The 13,268-nt window shown below is 49.8% G+C and overlaps 1 protein-coding gene across 1 annotated transcript in view; it reads right to left on the minus strand.

The window, feature by feature from the left end:
- The window catches only part of LOC131326911 (uncharacterized), a 106,619-nt gene that overhangs the window by 45,474 nt on the left and 47,877 nt on the right, over positions 1 to 13,268 (minus strand). The window lies entirely within an intron of this gene.

Consider the following 13,268-nt stretch of genomic DNA (forward strand, 5'->3'; position numbering starts at 1 on the left):
TCGCTGTTGTCTTCGATCATTGTGTGATCGAAATCGAACACAACCACGGTGGTTCCCGCCATTTCTTTACTGTACCAGCAATTTTTTCGGCGGCGGCGCCACCACCGGAGAATGACTGGGCGATTTTCGTTCCGAAAATGAGGAGAGTCAAACTGGCTGTTTGTCTTTTGCGTCTCGATTTGTTGCTCGCGTCAACGCAACTAAAGTAGATTAGTATGGCCTCTCTTTTTTTTCCTCCATTCAAAAAATTTCGCATTTATTAATTTTTGTCAAATTTTTATGATTTATTAATTCGTCTCGATAAGATACAAAAAAAGTCATACTGTAGCAGGCCGAACATAGAAATTCGTTGTGGTACGACCGAGCCCACTCCGTGCCGAGCATGAACCTTGTTCACGGCTCCCGGCCCTATTCTTCGTCGCCATCTCATTTGCCACGGGCTCGGCAGAAGGCCAGCTCGTTCTCGGCCACCTTCCTCAGCGGATCCCTTTCGGCGTGTCCTTTCCCGTCGGTCACGTGCTAGGGTCGGCAAAGGCGTGTTCGGCCACCCTCGGAGCACGGCCGCCGCCAACCATGGCCAGCTGCTGACTTGCGTGACTTCCCACGTGTAAAAGCGGTTATAACAGAAGATGATCATGGGCGCACATGGGTGTGCCAGCTCAGCCCTAAAAACAGTTACCAGATCTGTTTGGTGACGTCACGATGACATCGCCTGGCCCGCGCAAGGCACGTGCTTGTGCTTAGAGAGCAAGTCAGGGAGCTCTATAAATACCTAGCAATGGTAACCCTAAACAGGTACATGCTACTACATACTCACACTCATAGTCTTCTGCCTCCTCTCTCTGCACAATACTTATCCTCTCGCCGGAGGGCCTCGTCAGGGCAACCCCCGGCCAGGTCTTAGTCGTGCGCTCCCTGTGCAGGCTAGGAGAAGACTCAATAACCATCAAGCCACCAGCGGAGGAGAAGATCGAGGATCACGGGCCACACAATTGGTGAACCCGACGTGAATCGCTTCTGATTCAAACGGCTCTCACATCCTCCAAACCCCCCCCCCCCCCACTCCTCAGTGAAAAAACGACCAAACCACTCACCATGGGCGGAGATCAGACGGATGTAGCCATCTTAGGGACCAAAGAAGCTAGCGGAAATGTCATCCCCACAACACCCCATGAGAGGCACATGTCCATGTCCCTCGCCCCAGGATCCGGTCTCTCACCAGTCGCGGACGACGTAACGGCGGCTATATCCGTTTGCTACAACGTCGCGACGACGAACGTGATAACGAGTTGGCTGCGCTAAAGGCGGAGGTGACCCAAATGAAACAGCGCATGCAGCAAGAGACCACCTGTAGACACCCCAATCTGACTTCCCGATCGTTTTACTTTGTTCTTCGGTTTCTTGATTCCCCGATGATGAGTCAGGTCGAAACAGTCCCGAGAACTTGGAATGGCTTGAGTTTGGCATGTGAGGAACCCATCCTTAGCCTTAAAACCTTAAATCAGAACCTGAACCTTGGGTTTGAATGTCGCGCGACATACTGGAACCCTCGCGCGATGGTTCATTTGCCAGGTGGTGGTCAAAGTCAAAGCTTTGACCATTGACCCTCGCGGGGTTGGCTGGACCCTCGCGCGATGGTCTCACTTCATCGCGCGATGGTCAACACCTGTCATTTTCACACAGATTGCGTGTTGGTCAGGGGGCTACAGACCCATGTGACCCCGTTTTCTCGGCTGAACAGTGTTCTGGGGGGGCTCCCCTTGCACCACCTCACCCCCCATTCTCCCATCACCTTTGCCACCCACTCCTCCACCAAGCATTTGTAACCAGCATTGTTGGCTGGTTACAAGGGCTTGGTTAGCCATCCACTAACCCCTTCTTTTCTATAAATACCCCCCCCCCCCCCCCCCCCCCCCCCCCATGCTTCCTTGCAAAGGGGTTACAAAAAAAGCTCTCTCCAAGAAAGAAGAAGAAAAACTCAAGCACAAACACTTCACACAACTCAAACCCACATAATCACCCTCCAAATCTCACCATCTCATCATTCAAGCCATCTCCAAGACACTCAAAGCAAAGGTATAATATCTTTCTGCTCACTGTTCGATCCCCTGAGGGGGGCTGGCAGGGTCAAGGCTGGTAATCGATACCAGTTCTGGCCCTAAAGCCGGCAGAGTTTCAAGGGCTGTTAGCTGGGAAACCCTCGCGCGATGGTCCCGTATCCTCGCGCGACGATTCTGTCTGCGTGAGAATGGACCACGTGGGGAAGGGACCCTGGTCTTTAAGTTTATTATTGTGCATATAGCTCTTTTAAAAGTCTTTAAAGGAGATTTAGCCCACCGCTTTGCTGTTTTGCATGTTGAAAATCATTGTTAGGCTTAGTTTATAACACCTCTTGGTTTGGAATGCTTTTGGGATGCTCCTGAACATGTCTCAGAGCCCTAAGTATGCAAAGCAATTCCTGGAAGTCCAGTCAGAACAATCGCGCGTCTGTCTCATTCTGTCGCGCGATGGTTCTCTCTCTCCCAAGGATTGCCCTTGCATGAGCAGCCTGGCCTTGGCCTTTGTTTAGACACCCCCACTGTTTAGGGGTTGCATTTTCATAATATTTCTATCTGTTGGCTGTAATATTGCTTACTTTCAAGTACCCATAAACTGCTTGGTTTGCACTTGGGTGAGCACTGGTCCTTCCAGAGCCCAGAAGGGAATGAAATTCAAACCATTGGTGAAACATGAATACTCGCGCGAGTGTATGGGAATGTCGCGCGACGGTTTGCTTGCATGCGGATGAACTCACGCATGCAAGCTGGCTGTTTCTTCGTGCCAAAATCATACACAGCGCTGTCTTGATGTATGATCAATGTTTTGAACTTCGTTCTATTTACTACTCGTCATCTCGCTCGTGCATGCTATCCATCACATCCTGCAAACTGTTACAGTTTTAAATCCCCGATTAACTGTTCCCCCGCCCTAATTGGCTAAAAATTGATTAATGAAACAGAATCGCAAACAAACATTTTCGCAAATGCCTAAGTAGAGACCGATCTCCGGATTGGGCGAGAGGGGTGCCATAAAACCCTTCCCCTCTCGTAACCTGGCTCCCGAACCCAGATATGGTTATGACGGACTGGTTCCTTAAACTTTTTCAAATCAAACAGCGCGGCAAGTGCTTCGAAATACGGTTCCTTGGGTGTCGGACCTTCAAAACCCAAGTGGCGACTCTGTATTTTCGCGAGCGCTTGCTTCCCCGCTCGCGCTCCCTCGACCCGGGCCCCTTGCCTCGCGTCTCGGAATTCGAAAATTCCGAAAACGGGCACGCATGCCCACAGTGGCGACTCTGCTGGGGATCCGAACCAATATTGGTCTATGTTTAGGTTTCAATACACGTAAGGAACAATCCCGCAAAAGTTTGTCAAAACGGTGAGCTTCGCGCTGCCGAAGGTTGGAATGGTGATTTAACGGGACCTCGTGTCCGGCCAATCCAATCTGGGACTTTTCCGATTGTTCTCTCGTGTAGTTTCTTCTAAGCATTAATTAAATAAAGTGAGCCAAATTTGAAAAAGGCGTTTGCGAATTTGCGGTTCTATTTTCATTAATCAACTTTTTTAGCATCTTCATTTGCATCGATGTGGGATAAAGCCTCGTTGGATCGTTTTGGCAATCCGGCACGGTTTATCGGAGCTCGGGGACCCCGAATGACCAACAACCTTCGACGATGATGAGTCATTCTACCGTTTGACTGTTGCTCTGCGATTACGCGGGCAGCGGGAGGTATATCTTGGCTCTAGTCCAAGGAACCCGTTACAAGCCAAAACCAGCCTTTGCATATACAAAGCATTAGAACTCTCCAAACTAGGACAGGTACCTACTGGTTAAGATCTACTTGCATCTAACCCCCATATACTGTCTACGTGTTACTGCTTTCCCTATCGCATGCACTGTACATACATACCGTTTTGCGTAGGGGCATGTTTAGGGCGGCTTCTAGGTTGTCTCTCTTTCGAGTCTGTCTTATGTTTATTAGGACGCTGCTAGGTCCGATGAAGAGTCATGCATCTTCGCGGTGCATGTTGTTAGATTTTCAAAAGTCCTAGGATCAACAAGACTTTGGGAAATCAAAACTTTCTAAGTCCTTGGCCACATCCCGATTGAAGTCTCAAACAGAAAACAAGGAACGACGAAGAGAATGCCGTGATGCTCACACCACCCTGGTTATCGTGCACAGCACGTACATCGCTCAGGCTATGGCACTGTGTTGCCTACGCCGCCCCGGTTAAGGTGTCACGTCATTCACCCCGAGTCATTCCAAGTTCAAAGTTGGAACTTCAAGAGCGGAAAAATCAAAGGCTTAGACTATTTTCGACATCTCTTAGTATTATTCGATTCAAACGAGGATACACTCTCGAAAAGAAATCCGAGGATTTTAGCAGCGTCCGAACATCATGAGACAGACCCGTCTGTAGTCTTAGAGTCTAAGGGCGACACTGACGACGATGGCTGCATTATCACTTTAAAGTCTTTTGCTTAGAGTAAGGTTGTTGCAGGGCCCTTATCGAACCTTTTCTTACAGCAAAGCAAAGCAGAATTCTGAACCATTGCGCCACCAAGGAAAGTATCGAGGCAGAAAGCCAAACCCACTTGGGAACGTCTGCATCAGAATTCCGTTCAAAGGCTAGTCAGGTTGCAAGCTCAGTCAGTCACAACGGAAGACTCTCCGGGCTCTCTTTTGGCCGCTTTACGATCAGGATCACCGTTAGTTCTCCAGGAAATTGAATCTCCGGCGTTACCAACCTCCCCGTCCTCGTCAAGTTCATCCGGGACCTCCATCATGGCAGATCATCCGCAACCACTGAGTCTCAAACCATGCTCATGAACATCCAGAACAGCATCGCCACCATGCAGCAAAGGGGTGCTCAGACTGATGCAAATCTCGCTAGGCTCAATGACCTTATCAACACTCGTCTTCCACCAGCTGCAGAAGTGGGAGGCGAGGTCGATGAGGACGACCATGCGGAACAGGTCTTTGTTGAAGACCCTAACCATGCGGGGCGGATCATAATTCAGCCCAACCCGAGAGAGGCTCACCCGGAGGTTGCGAATCTGAATCTCGCTGTGGCAAGACCCGTTCTGGATCCTAACATGACTGCTCTCATGGCAAAGATCGTCAAGCTAGAGGAATCTGTGTCCAAGTCTGAAAAGATCAGCGCCGGGGGAATTGATTTAGACCGCCTCTGCTTGTATCCTAATGCTAAGCTCCCCGACAAGTTCAAAATGCCTGATCTCGCCAAGTTTGATGGGAGTGGCGACCCGAAGACTCATCTCTATGACTACCATGCCGCCATGAAACTCTTGGCTGTTGAACCCGAAGCCATGTCCCAGCTATTCCCTCAGACTCTCTCAGGACCCGCTTTTCACTGGTTTTTGTCGCTCGACATCGCTAAAAGGAGGACGTGGGAGGATATCGGTGCTGCGTTTATTTCGCAGTATAGTTACAACTCCCAGCTCAAAATGACAACCCGAGAGCTTGAGTCCACGAAAATGGAAGCTAAGGAATCCTTTGCGGATTTTGTCAAAAGATGGAGGACGAAGGCTGCTCAGATGACCGATTGCCCGAGTGAGAGAGATCAGCTCCGAATCATCTCTCGCAATCTTCAGCCTGATTATGCTAGGCATTTGGTTCTTGTCCAAGCTTCCTCCAATTTCGATACTTTCTTCGAATCTGGAATGGCCATCGAGGATGCGCTACAAAGCGGGATCCTGTCAAGAGGGGAGTCTTCTAACCCTTCGAAACCAAAGCCTCGGGTCTACTCAGGAAACACCAATGCGTTGTTTGGCAGTGGGACATCTTCCAACACAGCAACTAGCGGCACTAATGCTTCCTCTTCCAATACAACCAATCGTGTCGCTGAGATTAACCAGGTGCAAACCCCACAAAATAACCGGCCCCGTGGTCAGTCCCGCAGTTTCTCTGCGTTTGAAGCTCCACTGTCATCTGTCATGGAGAAGTTAATCCAGTCAGGGCATCTGAAGCCCCTTGACCCGACTCCTTTGCCTAAGAACCCTTCACCCAACTTCAAAGCTAACCTTTATTGTGCCTACCACCAAGGGGTTGGACATCTTACGGACTCCTGTTTCCGCCTCCGACATGCGATCCAGGATCTCATAGATGAAGGAACTCTCCATGCTCCACCTCCACCAACCCAAAAACCAAACATCCTTTCCAACTCCCTGCCAAAGCACAATGCTGCTCCCCGCATCAACCAAATATCCATCAGCTCCACTCATATCAACCCTAGCTCCACTATATTCAACCCCACTGACAATATAACCTCAACAAACCAACCCAGGCCGGTCGTGCCTATCCCTTCTCAGCCCGAAGCCGAGATTTCCTACATCCATCTTGAAGAAGGACAGTCGTCCAATCCCGATGTGCCTCTCGCACGCTTGCAGAATGGGGCGTTTGTGTTCAACGCCTCCATCAGCGAGCTGTTTCACCAGTCCATTCCTGTCGTGCAGCTCAACTCTGCTTCTTCCTTGGACAGCCCGTATTTTGATGTGACGGATCCAAACTCCTCTCCGAATTTGATAAGCCGCTTTAGGTCTGCCGTCCCTTTTCTACCGGAACAGCAGGTTGATATGCAAGCAGTAGGATGGGCTATCGCCGATAATGATGATTATGCGGCCCCCATAATCAATGAATGGACGGAGCTAGAGTTAGACGGTTTCCCCCAGAACCCCGAATATGTCCCATTTAACCATGCTTGGTATGACGCCTGGATGGCTAATTATGAGGCAGGCATGCTTGACCCTTTGGATGGATTCTCTTTGAACATGCTTTTCCAACAGCCTGAGCCCGTTCTGCCTGAGGAGGAGTACTATTGGGATCCCGAACCCGCGTGGCAGTTTCCATTAGAATTCGACCTTAATCCTCCTCAAGGATATGCTCTGCCCGATCACGAGATTCAATTCATAGAAGAGGGTCTCGTTCAGGAGGAAACTCGCGTCTTGGGGGAATGCTTTCTCCCTTCTACTCTTGACAGGCTGGTTGGCTCTGTAACCAACACTGAGTACGATCCTACATTCTACATCATTAGCGAGGAGCTCTCGCGCCCCGCACCGCCTTATCCGACCGAGGAAGATCACAGCATTATGGTTACGGACCTTGTTCCGCCAGCAGATCTCTGGGATGTAGATGATGTGGTTAATATCCAAGTTGGGTCTGAGGTTTGGACTGTCAACCGCTCTCTTGCCGATGGGGGACTCTGGGACGTCCCGTTTATTGCTAACACGGAGCCTGTTGGGGAGGCTGTAGCTGTTAAGGAGCCAGATTTCTGGGAGTCGCTGCTGTGGAACGATTTAGCTCAAGACCTCGATCTAGGCATGGAAGCACCTGTAGCCCCACTGCCTTCTGACAAAGGAAAACGCAAATTGGGGGAGGTCCCTGCTGATCTTTGGGATGACCGTCAAGACCTTCAAGCGATACCCTCTTTAGAGAACGTTCACAACGTTACGAGGAGTGGACGAATTTTTCAGCCTTCCAATCTTCAGGCTGGGAGCTCGTCCAATCCTTCTAACAAAAGGAACGAACCTTCTGCGTTCTCAAGGTCCGCACCGTTTGAGGCACCTCCTAGCTCCCCGAATGATGACTTGATTCAGAGGTAGCTGGAGCGGATTCCTGCTGCTATATCACTCTGGGGGTTAATCTGTTCCTCCCGCGAGCATCGTCAAAAGTTTTGCCATACTCTCTCTCGCCTTGAGATTCAACCTGATGTCACGCCTGAAGCTATGATATCCATAATTCTCCCGCCTACTTCGAAGCACACTGTGGTCTTCACCGACAAGGATCTACCGATTGAAGGGGTTGATCACAATCGCCCCTTGCACATCACTGTTAAGTGTAAGGGACTCTGGATTCCAACTGTTCTGATCGACAACGGATCGGCGATCAATGTTTGCCCGTTGAGAGTGGCTTACCGCTTGGGACTAACCAAGAAAGACTTTGCACCTTCCAATCTGGCTATTAAGGCATACGACAGCACTCGTCGCGTGGTCGAGGGCACGCTCGTGCTCAAACTTGACGCTGAGGGATTTGAGATGGATGTTGAGTTCCATGTGGTCGACATCCCCGCCACCTTTAATCTTCTGCTGGGAAGGCCGTGGCTTCACCGATCTGACATCATGGCTGTACCGTCTACTCTTCACCAAAAGGTTATGTTGGGACTGCCTACTGGAACTTTGACTATTTGCGGGGACTCGGGCATTCGCCCGCTTAAGGAAGATGGCACGCCTGTTTTGGGAATTGCTCACGGCGAGGAAGATGTCGATCTCGGGGGTTTCTCTTTCGATACTTCTGGTTCGGTTTTGGCTATCAACGTGGATGGGGACTTCATCATAAGCTCTGTTGCTTTAGACATCATGAGGAGGATGTCCTATCTGCCTGGTCTTGGCCTTGGGATTCACCAACAAGGGATTCCGGAGTTCCCTGCCTTTCCTTCCTGCGAGGGCCACTTTGGTCTGGGGTACTCTTCTTCTACCAAGGATGCCAAAAGAAGGAAATGCACGGGAAAACCTCGATCTCTCTATGGTGAACCCGACAGCTACTTTGTGCGCGAAGTGGGGAATGACGTCTACACCGGACAGCCTGAGCCTTTTATCGATTCAGTCACTGGGGATTTGCTGCCTGGGTTTGAGGTTTTCGCTGATGACACTTGGTCCTCTAGTGATGAAGAGCCAGCAAGGGCGGAGTTCAAAAGGAAGCTTAGCCAGCCTAAGCTAAAGACTGATTGGCTGGTGTCTTTTGATCAAGGGAGCTTGGAGTAGCTATTTTATGAGTTCTCCCAGGTGGGTTTGGCCAAGGAAGCTGAAGAGGCCGAGGTGTTCATGCTCGGTTCCGACGATCTCAAGGATCCCCTCTCCCTCATCACAGAAGCAAAGGGTAGTCTTAAAAATTGCATTTTCAAACCAGGCCTTACTTGCATTGATGATGTATCAGAGTCTGACACTGAGTCTGTTGAGTCCTCTGAGTCTAAGTCTAGCTCTGAGTCGGAGTTTGTGCCTCTTGGCCCTCCACGTCATGGCTTTTACTTTGAGTTTGATTCCCTTGTACTTGGCGACCCTGCAGGGTCTTATGAAATGAAGGAATCCTCTTCTGACTACTTGAATGATCTTTATATAAACTGTGTCGATCCCGACGATGAAGGGATAGATTTCGATGGGGACATTCCCAAGGAAATCCGTGCCCTCATCGAAAGGGAAGACGAAAGGCATGCTCAGCCGTTAAAAGAAGAAATAGTCTTAATAAACTTGAAAGACGAGAACGATCCCCGAATGGTTCAGGTGGGCTCCACTTTATCTCCAGAGGAACACCATGATTTCAAAGAGCTGCTCTCAGAATTCAGTGACATCTTCGCGTGGTCTCATCAAGACATGCCCGGCATCGACCCAGAGATAGTGGAGCATCGAATCCCCTTGCTACCAAATGCCAAACCTGTGAAGCAGAAGTTGAGACGGATGAGGCCAGATTGGGTGCAGAGGATCAAGGAAGAGGTCATTAAGCAGATCGACGCCGGTTTTCTCATGGTTTCTCAATACCCTACGTGGGTTGCCAACATTGTTCCAGTTCCTAAAAAGAATGGGCAAATTCGAGTGTGCGTGGACTTCAGGGATTTGAACAAGGCTAGCCCCAAGGACGATTTTCCCCTGCCTCATATCGATGTACTGGTTGATAATACGGCGGGCCATGCCCTGCTTTCGTTCATGGATGGTTTCTCCGGATATAACCAGATTCTTATGGCACCGGAAGACCGTGAGAAGACGACTTTCATCACCGAATGGGGGACTTATTGTTACTTGGTCATGCCGTTTGGTTTGAAAAATGCTGGTCCCACCTACCAGAGAGCCGCTACGACCATTCTGCACGACATGATGCACAAAGAAGTTGAGGTCTACGTGGACGACATGATTGCTAAGTCAAAAACTCGGGAAGGGCATGTTCCTGTACTGAGGAAGTTTTTCGAGAGGCTCCGAAAGTTCCGCATGCGTCTCAATCCACAGAAATGCACCTTCGGGGTCACGGCAGGTAAGATGCTCGGTTTCATGATCACTTCGCGTGGGATTGAGGTCGATCCATCCAAGATCAAAGCGGTGCTTGAAATGAAGCCACCAGAGACTGAAAAGGGAGTGCGGAGCTTTTTGGGGAAGGTTCAGTTCATCAGCAGATTCATCGCCAAGTTAACTTTGACTTGCGAGCCGATGTTTCGTCTACTCAAGAAGGACACCCCGTTCGTATGGTCGGACAGATGTCAGGCAGCCTTCATGTCCATTCAGAACTATCTGCAAAACCCGCCTGTCTTAATGCCACCGGTGCCTGGAAAGCCCTTGATTCTATACTTATCTGTGAGTTCTACATCCATGGGATGCTTGCTAGCTCAAGAGGGTGACCAGGGAGTTGAGAAGGCCGTTTATTACTTGAGTAAGAAAATGGTTGGGTCTGAAGAGCGCTACACCGCCTTGGAGAAAACGTGTTGGGCTTTGGTTTGGGCTTCTAAGAAGTTGAGACACTACATGCTGGCTTACCGAGTGAAATTGATTTCTCGGATGGATCCACTCAAGTATCTGTTTGAGAAACCGGCTCTCACTAGTAAGTTAGCACGATGGTTGCTCCTTCTGGCAGAATTCGACCTCGAATACGTCACGAGGAAGTCGGTAAAGGGGCGAGCCATCGCTGAGTTTTTGGCTGATCACCCCGTGGATGGACCGGAAGATGCAGATTTCGTGTTCCCAGATGAGGAGGTGCTAACAGTTGTCGAGGACGTCTGGACTCTGTACTTCGATGGGGCAGCCAATCAGAAAGGATTCGGGATCGGGGTCTTGCTAATCGCCCCCGATGGTTCTCATATTCCGCTTGCATTCAAACTTAACTTCGATGTTACAAACAACCAAGCTGAATATGAGGCCTGTATCGTGGGTATGGAGGCTGCACTCACGCTCGGCGTTGAACGACTCGAAGTCATCGGGGACTCCAATCTCGTTGTATCTCAAGCCAATGGGGACTGGAAGGTGCGTGAAGAGGGGTTGAAACCTTATCATCAGGATTTGGAGGGGCTAATTCCTCGCTTTAACAAAGTGACTTTCACCCACATCACCCGTTTGAAGAACCAGTTTGCCGATGCCCTCGCGACTTTGGCTTCCATGGTCGAACTACCCTTCGGAGTCAAACTCCGCCCAGTCTTAATTGAACAACGGGACCGCCCCGCTTATCAATATGTCAACGCCATCGATGATGTCGATGATGGCCTACCCTGGTACCATGACATATGGAATTTCGTTGAGAATGGCACCTATCCGGCTGAGGCCTCCAAGAAGGATCAGACCGCATTGCGAAGAATAGCCGCCCAGTACATCATTTGTGGGGGAAAGTTATATAGGAGGTCTCATTGCGGAATGCACAAGCTCTGTGTCAACGGGGCCGAGGTTGTTAGAATCATGGAAGAGATCCACGAGGGGGTCTGTGGCCCTCACATGAGCGGCGTCATGCTGGCTAGGAAAATCTTGCGCCAGGGTTATTTCTGGTCTACCTTGGAATCTCAGTGTGTAGATTATGTGCGGCGATGTCACAAATGCCAAATTCATGCTAATCTAATGCATGTTCCACCCTCTAACCTATTTGGCATGGCTTCGCCTTGGCCTTTCTCTGTGTGGGGTATCGACGTCATCGGCATGGTTAGACCGTCTGCATCAAATGGCCATAGATTCATCCTCGTGGCGATAGATTATTTTACCAAATGGGTGGAGGCCGAATCTTACAAGACCCTAACCGCGGTTCAAGTCGCTCACTTCATCAGGAAAAACATCATCTACCGATATGGGGTTCCGCAAGCGTTCGTATCAGACAATGGGAGTCATTTCAAGGGTAGGGTCCTGGAGCTCTTTGAAGAATTCAAGATCCAAGTCCATCACTCAACGGTCTATCGTCCCCAAACAAACGGTGCGGTTGAAGCGGCCAACAAAAATGTCGAGACAATCATCAAGAAGTCTGCAGAGTCCGCCAGGGACTAGCACGAGCAACTGCCTTTAGCTCTTTGGGGTTACCGAACGTCGATTCGAACATCAACGTGGGCAACCCCCTATTCCTTGGTCTACGGGATGGAAGCAGTTCTCCCTATAGAGCTTGAGGTGCCGTCTTTGAGGATCATGGTAGAATCGGAACTCTCGGAATCTGAATGGCTCAGTGGGAGATTTGTTGAACTCATGCTTTTCGATGAAAGGAGGCTTCGGGCCCTGTATCATGTTCAGGGGTATCAGCGGAGAATTGCCCGGGCATTCAACAAAAAAGTGAAGTCTAGAGACTTGGTCGAAGGGGACATGGTTACGAAAGAGATTCGGGCACCAGTTTTTGACCCCCGTGGCAAGTTTCGACCCAAGCGTTCCGGACCTTACATCATCAAGACCATCCTTTCTGGGGGAGCAACTCAGCTCATTGATCTTGACGGCAACGAATTCAGCTCTCTGGTTAACCTGGATCAACTCAAACGATACTATCCCTGAGAGAAGCTCGTTGGGCCGAAAACCACAAGGGTGGGCGGTTCCAAGCAAAAATTAGAGCAAGCCTGCTAGACCGAAAACCTGAGAAGGCGGTTTAGGCAAAAATAAATAGGCATCAATCAAAGCTCGCTAGGCTGAAAACCCGAAGTGGCAGCACTAGGCAAAATTTAGAGCGCAAAAGGAGAGTTAAAATACTCGAGTGAACCTTAGCCTGAACTACGTGCTGACCTGATTCCCTGAAAGGGGATACGTAGGCAATCTCTCTGTGAGATTCGGTCACAATCCATCAACTTGATCCACGGTTTCCCATTACCAGGGGTTGGCGCGATACTTGGGTCACACGGCGGTTCAACGCTTGGATCAAAAGGGGAAAACTCTCGAACTTTCACTTTTATTCAAATTATAACTTCTATTACACAGGCTGAGCAGTCTTAAAAAGATTAAAGCATAAAAACAGAACAAAGTGCTCGAGGCCTTAACAGGCTCACAGTTTATTCTAGATCATCAGGATTCGTCAGAAGTCAATTGTTGTTTTGCCTGCTTGCGATTTCCCTTCTTAGCCGTGTTTGATATCGGTGCGTAAGTTCCGTACTAAAGTCTGGGTCAGCTCCTCCGAGTTGCCGCAGGCCCCAGTCGTGCTCATACCCTCTCAGATTCTGGGCAGTGAAAGCGGGGACTTGGAAATCTTCAGTCCCAGCTCGGTGGAGTCCTTGGCTCATTCTTAGCTG

Source organism: Rhododendron vialii, chromosome 5a, assembly GCF_030253575.1.
Source record: "Rhododendron vialii isolate Sample 1 chromosome 5a, ASM3025357v1".
Lineage (NCBI taxonomy): Eukaryota > Viridiplantae > Streptophyta > Magnoliopsida > Ericales > Ericaceae > Rhododendron > Rhododendron vialii.